The sequence below is a fragment of the Aythya ferina genome (genome assembly GCF_964211825.1).
Source record: "Aythya ferina genome assembly, chromosome: 32".
NCBI classification, from domain to species: domain Eukaryota; kingdom Metazoa; phylum Chordata; class Aves; order Anseriformes; family Anatidae; genus Aythya; species Aythya ferina.
Genome location: NC_140329.1, coordinates 1,493,008 through 1,512,465, shown reverse-complemented (window position 1 = coordinate 1,512,465; position 19,458 = coordinate 1,493,008). Strand labels below are relative to the sequence as shown.

At 48.6% G+C, this 19,458-nt stretch overlaps 1 protein-coding gene across 1 annotated transcript in view; it reads right to left on the bottom strand.

Annotated features, from left to right (window-relative positions):
* Nucleotides 1–19,458, bottom strand: part of LOC311425637 (olfactory receptor 14A16-like) — a gene marked incomplete at both ends in the record, with an annotated part of 210,404 nt that overhangs the window by 48,339 nt on the left and 142,607 nt on the right. The gene's annotated exons all lie outside the window — the stretch shown is intronic.

Sequence of the window (19,458 nt, the reverse complement as noted above, 5' to 3'; positions counted from 1 at the left end):
ATGTCTCAGTTGTTTATGTTCAGAATGCAAAGCTCTGCCTGAATACCCATTAATTTTTTTAGTATTTAAGTAATAGAGTAACTACTCACAACTTCGAATGGTTCAGTTCTTTCCATAAAACATCACACACAAAGTGCAATAGCTATTATGAAGAAATGTAATTTCCAGGATGTATATTCATCACAAGAGAGAAAATTCTGAAGTTCACCCGTACTCACAAGGATCACCCTTACGCACAAGGATCATTGAGTCCAACTCCTGGCTCCACACAGGAAGTTGCCTTGTTTCCTTGCGAAACAAGCTGACTTTATCTCTCTTGTTCCTTCTCATGTATACCTACGACTGATACAGGCACAGTCTGGTTCTCTGCTCCATTTGCAGGGATTGGAGTTGTGTAGATTGCAACTCAGTAAGCATAGGGACAAGCCCCAGCACATTGCAGTGATTTCTGTCTCTTTGGAATTGCCAGGGTGATGACACTCCTTTTGCAAGCATTCTGCCAATTTTTTAGGTTTCTGCAGTTGTTCAAGGGTGAAATAACAAAGCATTGAAGGTGCGCATAGTTCTAGGTGCCTGCCCATATCCTCTCACACTCCCTGTCACTCACAGCTATGCTGCCTCAGAGCACATCTTTGTGTGGCATTCTGAAATAGTTTTCCCTAACCTTAAACAAAACCTGAAACACATTCAGGAGACATACCAATAGGAACAGACTGGTTTGAACATCCAAAGGATATTTAAAGTATCAAAGAGCTGTTGTAACTAGCCTGGAGGAGAAAGGGGCAGGTAAAGAGAAAGGGAAAGGGAAGAAGCGGGGAAGTTTCCCCCCTCATCCCTCCAATTCATTGGCTCCCCGAGGAGAAAAGATAGAGACTGTTAATTATGAATAGTTTCTGAGAGAAGGTTCCTCGAGCATGAAGGTGACAGCAATGCTGAGTACAACTACCAGATTAGTCTCACGACCAGTTCTTTTATCATAACATAAGGCAGTGTTAGACAGTAAACTAATAACTATAAACCAGCCCCCACAAAGGATAAACAGCACAACAGGGAACACACACAGTATGTAATGTGCTATCCAACACAGTTTTGAGGCCAAACACAACTACTACACTGAGGTTAAACAAATAAATAAAATACACATTGTGGTCAGCAACTATGAAGGTGATATGATGCTTGTAACAATTTTATTGTCGTTGTTGTTTGTTTGTTTGTTTGTTTGTTTTAACACAATCCGGTCATATCTGTCATTATTTTAATCCTTTGGGCCCCATGCTGGATCCATTCAGGAAGGAGGGCATCCCATGGGAGGGATGCAGAGGCAGAGGTTGACTGTCAAGGAGCAGTGGAAAAAAGTGTCATGGACTGACTGCAATCCCCATTGCCCTGTACCACACAGGGGAAGGAGATATAAGAGTGTGAATAGGGGGAATGGTGTTTTTAGTTTGCTTGTAGTTCCTCAAGGCTGTAGTCCACTGGTGATAGGCAATAAATTATATTAATCTGCCTATTCTGTCTTGCCTGTAATGATAATTGGTGCCCATGGTGCTATTTGGTGGGTAACCTCCTGTTCTACTTAAACCCTTGAGCTCTTTTCATCATGTTTTCTCCCCCTTTTCCTTGTAGGTGGAGAAGTTTAAGAGCACTTGCCATGGAGTTCACCTGCATAGTCGGGTAAAACCACTGCAGTACAGATATGGGAAGGGTTCAGCACCAGGGACTTGCCCTCCCAGAGATGGCAACTCAGTATCCAGGGCATGCTCTGCCAGGCTGGCTGCACAGCAGGGAAAGGAGAGAGGTTCCCCTGAAGGAGAGCAGTAGAAGAGGAAGTCTTGATTTCCAACTCAGGTATTTCTGGAACAGTCCTGAGAGGCCTGTGGGAGCTGCAGGACAGCCCTAGCATCAGGAACCAGGAGTCCTGGCTGCCACATTGTCCTCTGAGCCCGGCAGGACTCTCATCAGGGCTCTTGCAGCAGCCACCAGCTCTGTCCAGCACCACTATCACCCCCCAGCCCAGGACTTGCAGCTTTGGACAGCTGACAGCCCCTGGGCCACCCCTTGTGAAGGGGCTCCTGACACCCTTACCTTTGGAGGAGAGATGCAGGAGCACTGGGAACAGGGAAACCACATCAGAGGCGATGGCCACCCTCCAGCAGCCCTCCATCTCGCTTGCTGCTGGCCCTCAGATCAGGACAAGGGATGCCTGCCCTGGCTCCTCAACCACAGCTCCTCTGCAAGGTGCCCCTGCTCCTCCGCCCATCAGCGAGGGTCGCCCAGTGCAAGCTTGCTGCCTGCTGACCCCACTCCTGGCCACAGAAGGACAGCTCTGGGGAACACCCAAGCAGTGCCCATCATGGACCAGGCCTTGCAGGGAAGTGCCGGCACTGCTGCTGCTCCAGTGATGATATCCTGGTGATGCAGGGCATCCCCCTATGACATCAGCTTGTGTCATTTGAAGACCTGTGAGGTCAGCAGCAAGGAGACGGCACAGCTCAGGAGAGTGATGAGAGATTTCCCTTCTTGTCCTGAGAAACAGCCACTTCCCTTCTGCCCAGTTCTTTTCCACAGGATCCTGACAAATCCACCAGGAACATCTCCAAATGGTGAGCAAGCCCACGGAATAAAGGAAGTGGAGAGCTGGAGAAGTAACTGCTGTGTTCTTGCACCAACACGCCTCTGTTGTTGGGAGTCTTTCCAGGAAGGTGGGGTTTGAGGCTTGTCCTGGCGCTGGGCTTTTTTCAAAAGATGGGAGTGAAGGCACCTGGGATGCAGCAGCCCCTCAGTGTGCCCGAATTCCTCCTCACTGCAAGTCGCTCACCTGGAGAAGTAGTAGGATTAATATGGAGGGAATTGCAGTGCATGCCACGGCCTTCCTTCCCAGATATCACACAGGGCTCTGAGATTTGAAAAGGCCTCAGCATCATCCCCCGGTCTGCCATGCAGGAGGCAGAGGTGGTACACCAGCGAATGGCAAATGTCCTCCCTGTTGATCATCCCCGCTCGTCTCTTCTGGACAATCTGCACCCATCCAGCACAGCACCCCAAGCTGAGGGACCTGTCCCCCCACACCTCAGCAGCTCTGCCATCAATGTCCCAGCCCTGTGACAACAGGCGCGGATCCAGCTCCTCCTGCCTGTGCCCCAGGCTGAGGGCATTGGGGCACATCTGGGCTGCAGCACCTCAGCTGTGGCACAAAGGCCAAACTCAGACTTGTCCCAGGTCTTGTGCCCAAGAGCCTGGGCATGAAGAGGCGTTCCTTCAGAACAAACACCTGCTGCTGTGGATGGCAGATGTGCACAGGAGGATCTGAGCAGCTCTGTCCTGTCCTCTATTTCCACTAATTAGCTGTAATGGCTAAGTTATCAGCATTAGTGAGATATCTCACATTCAGGTGCCTACGTTGAGGACACCTCAATGGAAGCCAGAGGAATCCAGCCCTTGTGGGAATGTGGAATGCCAGGGGGGATCTGAGCACCCAACTACCCCAGGACTAGAAATGCAGGATGAGATGCTTCAATTGATTCATCTGAATGGCTTCCCTCTGCAGGGACAGAGGAGATTCCGTCCCTGTCCATAAATTGGTGTCCTTCAATATGATGGATAAGGAGAGGTGATTCTTATTCTGAATGCTAATTTCCAACAGGAAAAAACTACTGCTGTCAAGAAGTGTGTCTGCCCAGGGGAGGGAGGGAAGCCCAGGGATCCCTTCAGGCTGTTTCCCAGCAGGTTCCTCTGCAGCCCCAGGGCCATGTGCAGGGAGCCTGGTGGGGGGCAGAGCAAGGAAGGCCTTGGGCTGGGCCTCTGCTGCTGAGCTGGGCCGGGCTCCTGGGCCCAAGGGGAGCTCCTGGCAAGCGGGCAGCACTGCAGAGAGACAGCTCTGCCCAGGAGCAGCTCCTCTGCACAGCGCAGCAGGGCTGGGGGCACTGCCTGCAGAGACACAGTGCTTAAAGGCATGCAGAAGTGGCAGGATGCCCAGAGCTTGCTTGGGGAGAAGACTTCCCAGCCCTGCACCCGGTAAGTCTCTGGCTGGAGGGCAATGCAGCCACAGATCCTGGAGGTAGGAGAAGCCGGGGGTGCAGGCAGCGGTGTCCAGGGCTGTGGTGCAGAGCAGGGTCCCTGCTGTGCCCCAGGGGCTGTGTGGCGGGGCAGGGCCTCTGCCGCCTGCCAGGCTCAGCACTCAGCCTGCCCAGGGAGCTGCCCAGCGCGCTGTGGGGAGAAGCTGCAGGTGGAAGGAGCCCCCACAGTAGGGCAGAATGCTACTGCTGGTGTGAGCAGCATGCTCACAGCAACACAGCACAACGAGGTTGTATCCAAGGGACTTTGCAAGAGGAAAGTCAGGGCAGGGGTTAGCTGCTTCATGCTCAGCTCTCCTGAGTTTCTGCTTTTTTTTTTTTTTTTTTTTTTTTTTTTTTTTTTTTTTGGCTCACTGGGAACAGAAGTAGACACTTTCCTGCCCCTCAGCCAATAAAAAGCTCCACCACCAGCCATGCAGTGTCAGCAGGGTCTGTGTGACCTGCTCTCTAGGACATGGCCCCAGCGAGCTGCCCCTGGGCAGACCCTCCTGCCAGGAGGTGTCTGCAGGGCAGAGCAGGTGCTAGTGAGTATTTTATTCTCACTGTCATGGCCTACGACCGCTATGTTGCCATCTGCAAGCCTCTGCACTACGGAAGCCTCCTGGGCAGCAGAGCTTGTGCCCAGATGGCAGCAGCTGCCTGGGGCAGTGGCTTTCTCTATGCTCTGCTGCACACTGCCAATACATTTTCACTGTCCCTCTGCCAAAGCAATGTTGTGGACCAGTTCTTCTGTGAAGTCCCCAAGATACTCCAGGTCTCTTGCTGTGGCACTGGAAAGAAGGCAGGCTACCTCTGAGCGCCCTCAACAGCCACAGAAGTGCTGGTGTGGGAGGCAGTCAGTGGAAGAGCCCCATGAGCTGTCTCTGCCTCCCAGCCTGCCCAGCACAGCCCTGCAGAGTGCCCCTGTTGTAAATGAGGTCTCAACTCAATTTGAATTTTGTAATATTTATAAAACAAATATTTCTAAAAGGTATAAAACAGCACTGGGTGTGCGGGGAGTCTACACTCCACCAACATGCACACACGAACATCAGACATTCTAAATATACAGAACATTGCTTTACATACTAAACCAAAGTATGCCTATACATACGTACAATCAGAAAAGATAACAAACAATCCTCCAAGTTCCACGACTCGTCTCCATTTTCCATTCCCTTTTCTTGATTACAAACAAGTCTCCATTTTCCATTCCTTTTGAACAGTATGTCTCGCTTTAAGTTGTCAAGCAACTCGGTCTTCAGGCCTTATGTATCCCGTTCTTCCCAGATCGAAGAAAAAGCATATCCAGCTCCTTTTCAAGACCAATAGGCCTGGGTCAAAAGGCACGTTCAGGTCAACAGGGGGCGTAACAGCACAAGCCTTCGATGGCTGTAGCAGCAGAGGGGCCGATGGCGATGGCATAGCAAAGGAAGTATATCAGGGCAGAGCTAACCCTGTTGGATACTAATTGTAGAGATTTAAATGATAGGTGGGAAATATACCCAGAGGATTGGTTATGTACTTTGATCCATCAAATTTGATGTGTGTGGTGCTGCTAGTGATGATTATTGTACACCTTGTGGAACAATGAGTTGGGTGAAATATTCTATATATGGGATTCAAATCATTGCTAAAAACTTGTTTATAAATCTTGCAGATAATATTGTGAAAGCATTCTCTTGTGGTTCAATTGGCCTTTGCCAAATTTGAAAACAAGACACGAATTAATGATATTAAAAAGAAGAGGAGGGATTGTTATATATGAAGTGGTAATTCGTGTCTAGAAAATGGTTGATATTAATAAAGAAGGGGGAGATTTGGGAATGTGGCCATGGGGGTTGGAAAGCCCCGTGGTTGAGATAACATTAGACTCTTAAGGACGAGGCCATCAGGAATATAAAAGAGTTTAGAGGGAACAAAGAAGGGTGATTCGGGAGACTCCATGCAGTCTCCGGTTTCTTGTTCTCCAGCTGGTTTCTTGTTCTCCAGCCATTAAGGCATGGATGTTTCTGGGTGTTTGCTGTTGTTGCTACATTCAAAGTTGTTTGACCAATGAAAAGTTGTGTTGAAAAGAACTGCTGTGGAGAGAAGGGTATAAGAGGGGAGCCTGCCCTCAAGATAAAAAAGGCAGCACGATGAAGTTACATCATCAATAAAGAAGCAGGAAAAAGAAGTGAAGAGGAACAGGCTGGCAGAATGGAGACCAGGACGGGAACAAGCATGTTGATTGCCTCATGAAGATAGGTTCGGCCAGACTCAGCAAACTGCTCAGAGAAGCTCGTACAGAAAGTCGCTGGAAAAAGGTGCAGTGGAGCTGGAGAGAAGCTCAAGCTGAGAGAAGCGGACCTGTGCACACAACTGCCTCTCGCTGGTAAGCAGTTGCACATTACGGGGAATCATACGTCCTTAGGAAAAAAGACTGTCCTGGTAACCTTACAGCGTATTCTCCTTATTAACAATTGGACAGTTTATGAGCTTGAAATATGGGACCAAACTGACGTCAAGGTGTGGGAGTCTGCAACTAAAAATGGCAAGGTTGCAGTGGGATTGCTCGGCACCTGGCAAGCAATCTCTGAGGCCTTAAACAGCCCTGTGGGACCACAATCACAAACGTGTGGCTTGCCAGAGAATGAGGGAGCTGCGGGCTCCTTTACTGATCTGACTGCTACGCCATCACCATGGGCCCCTCTGCTGCTACAGCCATTGAAGGCTTTTGCTGTTACGCCCCCTGTTGACCTGAACGTGCCTTTTGACCAGGCCTATTGGCCTTGAGAAGGAGATGGATACACTTTTCTTTGATCTGGGAAGAAGAGGATACATAAGGCCTGAAGACTGAGTTGCTTGACAACTTAAAGCGAGACATATTGTTCAAAAGGAATGGAAAATGGAGATGCAGCCACAGTTCCAGCAGAGCAGAGGTGCATCTCTCCAGCCATGTGCCCATTTTCCTCTGTGGTACAGGGGGGCTGAGAGCAACAGCCTGGGGCTGTGGGCAATGCATTCTGTGAGGCTGGGGAATGAGCTGACTTTCCCTTAATGAGACACCATCATTAGGACACTTGTCTGTCTTCCTGGGATATCCTTCCAAGCTGTGCACTGCCCTGCAGGATAGAAATCTTTTCTGTAGTATCCCTGTGTTATGTGAATGCACCAGGAAGAAGCAGAGAGATACTGCATGCAAGGACGTGCTGCTGGACTGGTGAAATGAGTGATAGGTGTCCTTGGCAAGAGGTGTGGTGCTGAGACCTTGCTTAGGTACCTTGAGAAAGGCTGCGCATTGAGGGATTGGCAGTGAGCGCCTCTGCTCTCAGCAGTGTCTGCCCTCTTTTCAGGGTACCATAAATGTGATTGCCCTCCATTAACAAAAGCTGGAAGATCAGGGCCATTGGGCATAAGCCCAGACATCTCCCCTCACCCTGCTTTCAGCCAGAGTGAATCCTTTTGGCTCTCAGCTCTCATAGCCTTTCGCTGTGACTGCAGCAGAAATCCTCAGGACTTCTGACATCAGAGGACATTCTTAGGCAGGATGTGTAGGAAAAAAACAAAAAATCCTAGAATTCCTTTCATCCCTCCACATTCTTTAGGCCTGTTAGGGCACCAGCCCATATGCCCTTCTGCATTGATTTCATCTGACAAATTCTGAAAATATAACTTGGAGCCTCTGCCATGTTCTGATATACCCAATGCAGAGGGACAAGACTGCTTCCTCCTGAGCCAATAGGCAGAGGTCCCTGATCCTTAAGTATCATATTGAACCTCATTAAATATCACTCAAGGAGCTGAATGAAAAGTGAGGGAGTGTGGTAGGGAGAGGGTCAAGAAGAAATGAAGTAGATTTCAGACTGGGAAGCCAGTACTAACTTGTCATTGTTTTTTCCATCTTGAAAGCTCCCCAGGCTCAGAGGCATGAGATGTCCAACAGCAGTTCCATCACCGCGTTCCTCCTTCTGGCATTTGCAGACACGAGGGAGTTGCGGCTCTTGCACTTCGCGCTCTTCCTGGGCATCTACCTGGCTGCCCTCCTGGGCAACAGCCTCATCCTCACCGCTGTAGCCTGCAACCATCGCCTCCACACCCCCATGTACTTCTTCCTCCTCAACCTCGCCCTCCTTGACCTGGGCTGCATCTCCACCACTGTCCCCAAAGCAATGGCAAATTCCCTTCATGATTACCTTCATGATTCCTATGCAGGATGTGCTGCCCAAGTCTTCCTTTTCCCCTTTCTGATGTCAGCAGAGTTTTCAATTCTCACCATTATGTCCTATGACCGCTACGTTGCCATCTGCAAGCCCCTGCACTACGGAAGCCTCCTGGGCAGCAGAACTTGTGCCCAGATGGCAGCAGCTGCCTGGGGCAGTGGGGTTCTCTATGCTCTGCTGGTCACTGCCAATACATTTTCACTGCCACTGGGCCGAAGCAATGCTGTGGACCAGTTCTTCTGTGAAATCCCCTTGATCCTCAAGCTCTCCTGCACAGAATCCTACCTCAGAGAAATTGTGCTTGTCATTGTTAGTGTCTTTTTTGGGTTTGGGTGTTTTGTTTTTATTGTACTGTCTTATGTGCAGATCTTCAGGGTCGTGCTGAGGATCCCCTCTGTGCAGGGATGGCACAAAACCTTTTCCACGTGCCTCCTTCACTTGGCCGTGGTCTCTCTTTTTCTCAGCACAGCCATGTTTTCCTACCTGAAGCCCCCCTCCATCTCCTCCCCATCCTTGAATGTAGTAGTGGCAGTTCTGTACTCAGTGATGCCCCCTGCACTGAACTCCCTCATCTACAGTTTGAGGAACAAGGAGCTCAAGGGAGCTGTTATAAAGGTTATTTCATATATTTTTCATATCTGTACATGTTCCCAATTATGCTATTAGGAAAGTGTCATCCTGGATTGTTTTCAATAGTCATAAAGTTCCTCCTTCTCTCCCCAGTATTTGCCATTTGGTCCTTGAGTTGTTTTTATTTTTTTCCCTCATTATTAATATATTTCTATTAATTAATAGATTATTAATTAACAATTATCAATTTAATTATCAATTATTATTATTATTTTCTTTATGCTTCTTCTGCTTCTACACCAGTATCTGTATTCCTTCCACTGCTACCAAGGAATGAACCTGTATTTTCTCACTTGAAGCCTATCAGTGTGTACTCTCCCATTGCATTTCTGTAAAAAACTAGATTTCCCCAGTTCACTGCCTGAAGGTTTGCCTCTTATTCGAAAGTGAGAGCAAGGAATTGCTCCCCAGAAGGGACTGTTTCTCTTTGCATTCATAAGCAAATATTTCATGGTCATGTTTAATGGTCACAGTATAACATACTGAGGACTGTCATACATATGACATGCAGATGAGGAGAAGAACCTGTATCTGCCAGGAGAGCCCAGGAAAACCTCCACGGACAGTGTGAGCCTGTGGTGACCAGATTCCAGCAAAGTGAGAGATCAGACAAGGTAGTGGCAAAAAAGAAAGCACTGAATCCATGCATCTGTGTGGATAAAGTGAGTTCTAACCTGTAGTATTCCCAGGTAAACAAGGACTATGTAGCCCTAGAGGAGAGGGTAGGAGCACAGCAGGCACGGGGAAGGGAAACTGGCAGTGACTCGTGTCATTGTTAGTGAAGTACCACCAGCGGTCACATCTAGAGTCACTGGCAATGCACCATCATCTCTTCAGTCTCCTGCCATATCCATAGGCCTTGGGGAGAGGGATTAACAGGTGGGACCCCCACCTGGCTCGCTTTGCTTCCCACCCAGACCAGCACTGCCATGCGGGATCATCCCATGGGCACCACAGCCCACTTTCAGGCTTTCCTGTTCAGGTGAAATTACCGATGTTTCATTTGGTACCCATTGCCTCATGTCCTGTCACTGAGCAACACGAAAAAGACTCGGGCTGCCTTATCTGATATCCTTTCATCAGGTCTTCACATAACATGGACAAGAACCCCCCAGACATTCTCCAGGCTGAACACTCCCAGCTCTCCCAGCCTCTCCTCATCTGACGATGCTTCAGTCCCTCAAGCATCTTTTTGGCATTTACTGGAAACATTGCACTACATCCAGGTCTTTCTTGCACAGGGCAGACCAGATCTGCACACTGCACCCTGGGTGTGGCCTCAGCAGGGCTGAGTAGAGAGGTAGGACCAATTCCCTCAATGTGCTGTCAAGGCTCATAATAATGAAGCCGAGGGTACTGGAGGCCTTCTTTGATGTAATAACACATGACTGGCTCCTGTTTATGTTGTTGACCACCAGAAAACCCAGGTCCTTCACTACCAATCTGATTTCTAGCTGATTGGCCCCAAGCAATGTCTTGGTGCTGGGTATCCTTCCTGCTGGAACATTTCACTGAATTTCACGTGGTTCCTCTCTGCCAGGTTCTCCAGCCTGCCATGGTTCCTCTAAAGAACAGCACAACCATCTTGTGTGTCAGCCGCTGCTCTCAGATCCATATCATTTGCAAATTTCCTGAGGGTGCACACTGTCCCATTGTACAGATGGTTAATGAAGGCACTAAACAGGGTTGGCCAAGTATTGCATCCTTGTAGGCTGCAGTCATGAGTGACCTCCAGCTGAATTGTTTCTATCTGGTCACAACCCTCTGAAACCAGACATTGAGCAAAGGTCCAGTCCACCTCATTTTCCATTTGTCTAGTCCATACCTCATCATCTTCTCTAGGAGGCTGTTAGGGTAGAGTGTCAGAAGCCTTACACAAGTTTAGACAACTTCTACTGCTTCTACTGCTTCCACAACTTCTACTGTGCCCTTAAACCACAAAATTCCATGATCTGAGGACATCTTTTAGTGGAAGTCTGCAGGTGGGTTAAACATGGTTTCCACTTCATAAATTCTCACTGACTCCACCCAGTCACATTCTTTGGAATCCAATTTGCCCAAGGGTTCCCTAACAAGGTCCTCCACAACTCAAAGTCAGGCTTCCTTGCTGCAGTCTTTTTTTTGTTCTGATCTCAAGGACTTGACATTCTGGAAGGAAGGGTTGGAAGAAGTGCGGCAAAGGGGGCACTGTGTGCCTCATCCGTCTCGACGTCCTCTGCTTCCAGGGCTCTACCTTTATTTAGCAGTGTGCCTGCATTTTCTCCAGGCTTCCTTTCACTGCTGATCTCCTTGTAGATGTCTTTCTTGTTGTTCTTCATGTCCTTAGCCAGATTCAATTCCTGGAGGGCTTTGGCTGTCCTAACATTATCTCTACATGCTCATAAATTCAGCACTGATGCCCTCCAGAAACACATTTGTAGTGGTTTAACCTGGCCAGCAGCTAAACACCACACAGCCGTTCGCTCACCCTCCCCCTTCCCGCTCTGGGATGGGAGAGAGAAACGGGAAAGTGAAGCCTGTGAGTTGAGATAAAGACAGTTTATTAAGACAGGAAAATAATAATTACAATAGTAATAATAACAATAATAATAATAACAATAATGATGATTATACTACTACTAATAATAATGTGTACCAAACAAGTGATGCGCAATGCAATTGCTCACCACCTGCTGACCAATGTCCAGCCTAACCCCGAGCAGTCCCGGCCTCCCCACCCCGGCTAGACACCCCACATATTGTTTAGCATGATGTCAGATGGTATGGAATACCCCTTTGGCCAGTTTGGGTCAGCTGCTCTGGGTCTGTCCCCTCCCAGCTCTTGCTGCACCCACAGCCTTCCCGCTGGCAGGACAGAGCAAGAAGCTGAGAAGTCCTTGGCTTGGTGTAAGCACTGCTCTGCGACAATTAAAACATCGGGGTGTTATCAGCACTCTTCTCATCCTAAGCCAAAACATAGCACCCTACCAGCTACTAGGAGGAAAATTAACTCTTTCCTAACTGAAACCAGGACACCATTAAATGGCTTGTGCTCTGTTGTATGGGTATTCTAGCAGAATTGGTGTCTTTCAGTTTCCCTCGTGAGGACCTTTGCCTGTAAGCATGAGGCATTTTCCAGTTGTCTGAGGAAGGCCATGCCTTCTGCTGCTTTTTTTTTTTTTTTATTAGAGGACGTCTCTAGGTGACACCAACTACAAGGTCATGTGTATTGGTCTGCCTGCTAAATCCACACCCCTGAGCTCTCATCACCAACACCAGGGCAGAGCTCCTTGCATTGCTGCTGTTCTCACACAGTAATGTCTGCTCCCCCTCCATGCCTTACAAGCTTGTCCAGCCCTGGCTGCACTCCTGTTGCTGGCTGCCACACCATCTCTGCTATCCAAAATGAGATCTCTGTAACCACACACAGACCTCTGGTTCCTTCTTCTCTTCTACATCCTGTACACATCAGTGCACTGGCACTTCAGGGAGATGCCCAGCAATTCTGATTTCCCAAAAAGGATCACAAAATTATAGAATAATTGAGGTCTGAAAGGACAGGTTTGGAGAGAGTATTGATCCATACAGTGACAGACCTCCAAATAGACTGTGAACCACAAGGCTGTGAGCCCAGCTGTCTGGGCATGTTCTATTCTGCCTCACTGGCTCCTCATTCTGCCCAGGCTTCATCAGCATCTCTGTCAGAATCTTATGGGAGACAAGTGAAAAGCCTTTCTGAAGACAAGACAGAAAATATTGCCTGCTCTCCCCTCATTTACCAACACGGTCTTTTCATTGGAGAAGGCTATCAAGTTGTTAAGTCACTACAAAGCCTTGGTGAATCCATGCTGACTCCTGATCTTCCATGTATTTGGAAATGTTTTCCAGGATTAGCTGCTCCATCACCTTCCCAGGATCCAAGGAAAGGTTGTCTAGCCTCTATTTTCCTGGGTCTTCTCTGAAGGCAGGGGTCACATTTGCCTTCCTCAGCTCTGCTCTGGTCCTCGGAAAGGAGGTTCAGGGGAGACTTTACCACACTCTGCAATCACTGTAAAGGGGCTATAGTGAAGTGGGGATCAGTCTCTTCTCCAAGCACCAAGTTATAAGAGGAAATGTCTTTAAGTTGTGCCAGAGGAGGTTTAGGTTGGATATTAGGAACAATTTCTTCTCTGAAAGAGTTGCGAAGTATTGGAACAGGCTGCCAAAGGAAATAGTTGACTTATCATCCTTGGAGGCCTATAAAAAAACATGAAGATGTAGGGCTTCATGACATGTTCTAATGGTGTACTGGGCAGTGCTAAGTTAAAGGTTAGACAGGATAATCTTAGAGGTCATTTCCAACCTAAATGATTCTATGATTCACTGATAAGTCTGTGCTCTGGGCTTTTGGGTATTGTTTGGAGTCTGCCACTTGTGCCATAAAGACTTGGCTGGCTCATAAACAGGAAGGATGAGAGGGAAGTCCTAGCACAGGTGTGGCCATTGCTTGACAGCAAAGAGATAAAAGGAGGACGTATCCAACCTCTCTAACCTTCACTGCTCTCTGCTCTGCTTAGACCTGAGATGTGCAATGTGCCAACATGTGCATATCCTGGTAATATAATCTTCACAGAATCACAGAATTTCTAGGTTGGAAGAGACCTCAAGATCATCGAGTCCAACCTCTGACCTAACGCTAACAGTCCCCACTAAACCATATCCCTAAGCTCTACATCTAAACGTCTTTTAAAGACTTCCAGGGATGGTGACTCCACCACTTCCCTGGGCAGCCTGTTCCAATGTCTAACAACCCTTTCGGTAAAGAAGTTCTTCCTAACATCCAACCTAAAACTCCCCTGGCGCAACTTTAGCCCATTCCCCCTCGTCCTGTCACCAGGCACGTTGGAGAATAGACCAACCCCCACCTCGCTACAGCCTCCTTTGAGGTATCTGTAAAGAGCAATAAGGTCACCCCTGAGCCTCCTTTTCTCCAGGCTGAACAAGCCAAGCTCCCTCAGCCGCTCCTCGTAAGACTTGTTCTCCAGGCCCCTCACCAGCTTTGTCGCCCTTCTCTGCACCCACTCAAGCACCTCGATGGCCTTCTTGTAGCGAGGGGCCCAAAACTGAACACAGTACTCGAGGTGCGGTCTCACCAGAGCCGAGTACAGGGGGACGATCACCTCCCTAGCCCTGCTGGTCACACTGTTCCTGATACAAGCCAGGATGCCGTTGGCCTTCTTGGCCACCTGAGCACACTGCTGGCTCATATTCAGCTGACTATCCACCATCACTCCCAGGTCCTTCTCTGCCTGGCAGCTTTCCAACCACTCATCTCCCAGCCTGTAGCTCTGCTTGGGGTTATTGCGCCCCAGGTGCAGGACCCGGCACTTGGCCTTGTTGAACTTCATGCAGTTGACCTCAGCCCATCGGTGCAGCCTATCCAGATCCTCCTGCAGAGCCTTCCTACCCTCAAGCAGATCGACACATGCATAGCTTGGTGTCGCCTGCAAACTTACTGAGGGTGCACTCAATGCCCTCGTCCAGATCATTGATGAAGATATTAAAGAGGACCGGCCCCAGCACCGAGCCCTGGGGAACACCACTGGTGACTGGCCTCCAACTGGACTTGACTCCATTTACCATGACTCTTTGGGCCCGGCTATCCAGCCAGTTTCTAACCCAACGAAGCGTGCGCCAGTCCAAGCCAAGAGCAGCCAGTTTCTTGAGGAGAATGCTGTGGGAGACGGTGTCAAAAGCCTTGCTGAAGTCAAGGTAGACCACATGCACAGCCTTTCCCTCATCCACCCAGCGCGTCACTTTGTCATAGAAGGAGATCAGGTTCGTCAGGCATGACCTGCCTTTCATAAAGCCATGCTGACTGGGCCTGATCGCCTGCTTCCCCTTCAAGTGCTGCGTGATGGCTCTCAAGAGGATCTGCTCCATGAGCTTCCCTGGTACTGAGGTCAAACTGACAGGCCTGTAGTTTCCCGGGACTGCCCTCCGGCCCTTCTTGTAGATGGGCGTCACGTTTGCTAGCCGACACTTCCTGTAAAGTGTTAGGAAGAAACATATTTTTGTAAAGTGTAGCAATTTTTTTTTTTCTTTACATAAAGGGGGGGAGGGGAAGTGTCATATCTCACTGCTCCATGTATATCACCTCTTAAAAAATAATAACTTGTAGATGAGTATTAAAAAAAAATCTGAAATTGAAGTCATCTTACAAATTTATTCCATTAAGGACTTTTCCACATACATTTCAATTTGGCCTAACCATGTCCTTCAGGGCTTGATTCAGCTGCCCACACAGATATTGCTGCTGCCTCAAGTATACCCTGGCATAGCTGGAACCACTATTTGGGGCTAGGATATGACACAGGACCTTCTGTCTTCAAAACGCGTGTTTGGAGTCCCTTAGGAGATATTCAGGATCAATACCAGTTCGACAGAATGAGGGGGAATGGGCTAAAGTTGCGCCAGGGGAGTTTTAGGTTGGATGTTAGGAAGAACTTCTTTACCGAAAGGGTTGTTAGACATTGGAACAGGCTGCCCAGGGATGTGGTGGAGTCACCATCCCTGGAAATCTTTAAAAGACGTAAAAGATGTAGAGCTTAGGGATATGGTTTAGTGGGGACTGTTAGCGTTAGGTCAGAGGTTGGACTCGATGATCTTGAAGTCTCTTCCAACCTAGAAATTCTGTGATTCTGTGATTCAGTGACTTTTCTTTCAGAGAGCTCTCTCAAGACATAACAGGCAGAGGAAGAAGAAAAGAGAGAGAGGGAGAGGCAGAGATACATCTTGTGTTCCTATGACCACAGTAGATCCTGCAAAGAACGATTCTATATTTGAAGCAGTGGTAGAAAATTCAATTCATGAACTAAGGGTAGGAACTTAACAACCAGTAGGAAGCCTCTGGTCAGCTTAGTCTCTGGAGCACACAGGCCAGCAGCAGTAACATGGCTAGGGACAGGGCCTATGAGGTGACTGCTTCCTGAAGCAGCTGATGTGTCAGCCCTTGCCTCCTGGCTGACATCTGTGCTTTTCAGCTCACACCTGCCTGCATCCCTGATAAGGCAGCAGAAGGCACCTGCTTGGCACACTGATTGTGAGATACCCTCTGTCTGAGAGCCTGACAGGCCCCATGCAGGAAGAGACCTTGGGTGTGGGTTTTCACATCCCTTCTGCCTGAGGACATGGTGGGACAGCAATGGGCACACAACTTGGTTACATCTACCTGAGAAGCTGGAAGGCCAGCAGCAGGGATGTGGCTTTGAAGATCCTGGTGAGGATTCTCTGGTGGTGGGAAATAGCAGGAGAGAGCCAAAAGTGGGACAAAGTGCTTCTTGGAAGGTGAAGAGTGGGCATGGGGAGGAGGAAATGTCACTGAAAGGGTAGTGCTGTGCTGCCTGACATCACCCAGAAAGAGTTTGTGGTCAACCCATGCCACTGTGTTTCAAAGGACAGCCAGGGAGGGTGGGCAGATATCAGTGAAAGTAAGAAAATGCCAGGGTGAGAGCAAGGCGGAGAAGTGAAGTGTGTGCCTAGAGTCTGCAGGGAGAATAGGGCAAGAATTGGACAGTGCAGGACAGCCTGTGGTGGAGAAGACTGACTACACTGGCAAGGCTGCAAGGCCCCAGCACAACCAAGGTCTTTGTCCCCCTGGCTATGGCAGTTGTCTCTGCTACTGCGGCTCATGAGGACACATGCTGTGCTCATGACACTGGGGCCTTGTTGCCTCCTTGAAACCCAGTGGAGAGTCCAGCAGGTGTCATAGCATTGTCCTTCACACAACATCACACACCCCACACCCCACTGCCCCAGGAAGAGCCCTGAGCCATGGGTGAGGGACAGGACCTCCCTGCCCAGGGGCTGAGGGCCAAGGCTTGGCCTTTCTGCTTTACCAAACAAACCAAGGCCTTTACTCAGCATCAGAGTCTCCTGCCCAGTGCCTTTGTCTATCTGCAATCATGGCCTCCAATTGTGTGCTCTAACAAGTCCATGGGGAGGCTTTGTCAGTAATGACCCTCACTGGGGCCCATTAATGCTCCTAGACACTTCAAAGTCTCCTGACTTGAACTTCTCCTGCAGTTACATCATTCTCCTCTCACTACCTGAGGTTCATGGACTCAGCACGAAGTGCACCATGGGGCTCATTACCATTCAGCCATTTTCATCTGGTCTTCCAGACTTATGCATTTAATTAGTGAGGTTTCAAGAATGCAGTTAAATAGGAAGTTTTCAATGACCACTTTACAGAAAGCATTTTCTTTATTTAAGATTAGTTTCCATTAGTTTTGAGTTTTGCAAAGAAGTGCTAGCATCATTCTCTAGTTGTCTTGGTTCCAATGTGCGTCCAAAGGAGGTCTATATAGGTGAAATATTTGTTTTCAGTATTTATAAAATATATATGAAAAAGAAACAAACACCAACAAAATGAAAAGAAATAAACAGAAACCAGAGCCCACAATGGTGAGCCAATTCCAAGTTGCCTCCAACGAGGTGCACCATCCACAAGGGATGACTGTACAAGAAACTTTTGACATAGAGAGATAGGAAGTGGTAAAAAAGAAATACAGATTTGACTGCAGGGATGATGAGAGGGACTACTGAAATACAGGCAAGCTCAACCTCCCCAAAATCCCTAGGAGCAACTGGGTATATGAGAAGCATTTAAATGAGCAAAGAGCAAGAGCAAGTGGAGGGGAACTCCGCGGAAGAGTGGAAAATGCACATTTTCACACACTCTGCTGGAAAGGTGACTTCCAGCATGGTCTTTTTCGTAATACCAGGTAGAAATACCTCAAAGACTGAGGAGATGAAGTGCAGTGCATAAGAGAAATTCTGGCAATGCAAGTACAGGGGAAGATCAGTATTTGTCTCCTGCTGTAATACGCATTCTGAAATATGATAATTTTGATGTCATGGGAAACCTTTCACATTGTATTAGATCTGTTCAGTTATTTCAGCTGACTGTAATGTGCTGCTGGTGGTGAAATGTTTTAAAAACAAGTAGGTAGTACTCAGGCCTACAGCAAAAAAATGACAATTTTCTGTCCTGCATGGAGCTGTGATGCCACAAAACCCTCCCTGCCCAGGACTGTTCATGCCACCCCTCACTCCTGGCACAGAGAAAATCTGTGGTTTGTTGACCTCTCCTGCCTGTTAGAGCAGAGAAAAACAGAGTTAAAAAGGTTCCCTGAAATGCTCCATCTTTGGATGGGTAAATTTGTGACAATCATACCTGTACTATCTGCCTTTCTTGGTGGGAATATTCACATTTTCTGTCTGTATAGTGATATATATATTTGTATAGCTACAGCTGTAACTACAGCTATATGTGCAAGTAAAGGTAAATGTATAGACAGAGTTACACGTGTACACATGGATAACTGGGAGAGAGGCAGGCAAGTGGCTGTGATTCTACAATTTTTCATCACCTGAATTATCAGGAAACCAACCCAGCAATGATGGGTTTGCTGGCTAAGTTCAGGTGGGGCTTGATGGATGAGGAGAGAAAGCTCTTGAGACAGCCAGGGTCGGAGCTGCCAAATGGGGAACAGCCTATAGCCTGGGCAGGGCATCAGGGTGTTCCCAAAGCCCAGGCCCACACTCAGGGGTCCATGGGTGTGTCTGTGCCCATGGGTAAGTGCTGCAGGGGAAGCACAGAACACTGGTGACCTTCACAGCGGAACAGGCTGAGGTGGGAATGGGATGGGGCCAGGTGTGTTGCCCAAGGCTTTGAGTGTGCTGGCAGTGGTGTGGTGGCTGGGAAGGTGCTGTTCCCTGTTGGAGTTGGTTTGTACATGCTTGGCTGTGTCTGTGCCTTCTGTGCATCTGTGCGTCTGTATGAGACTGTGTTTGTGTGTGCACATGTTTTGGGAATTCAAGGCCAATTTCTCCAGGTTGCTGATACATTAAGAATGTGGGCTGGAGCTTTGGACCATTCTTGAGAGCCCTATTGACAATAAGCTGGTGACCAGAGCATCAGGACATCCTCAGCATGCTTCTTTTTCCTGTGGGGCTTTTTCTACTGGTCTCAGCTTCCTTCCAATCTTCCAGATGGACCCAAGCTGAGGAACCTTGTGCGGGGTGACATTTGGGTAAGGGACAGCACGCAGGTTGGGGGAGACTGTCTCGAGGACATGTGCTGCACTCAAGTACTGAAGGACAGCAGCAAGCTCACATGGCTGCTGGGTCGTGCTTCCATCAATGCAAGATCTGACAGAGGGTTCAAGCCTCCCCTTCAGGAGGCAATGGCATTAAGAGATGGGGAGTTTAGGGCACCAGTCCTTCTTCAGCCACTTCCCAGGCACAGTGGTGCATTGGGGAATGACCTTCTGGCTCTACATGATGAGCATGAGTTCGGGTACCCACAATCCAGACCTTGTCTTGCATTAGGTGAACACCAGTATTTGAGGCAACTTCCAGCCAAGGTCAGCTCCTATCTGATCTCTCCCCATCCCTCTTCTCACATCTCCAGCTCTTCCTGGCCACCTCCCCATATTCCCCATAGGGCCTTGAGCTGGTGGTGGTATGAGTAGACCAAGCATGCTGTGGTACCCAAGAGGTGACTGCACACTGGCTGTGCTGCACAGGATAGACCCAGCTGGATCAGGATC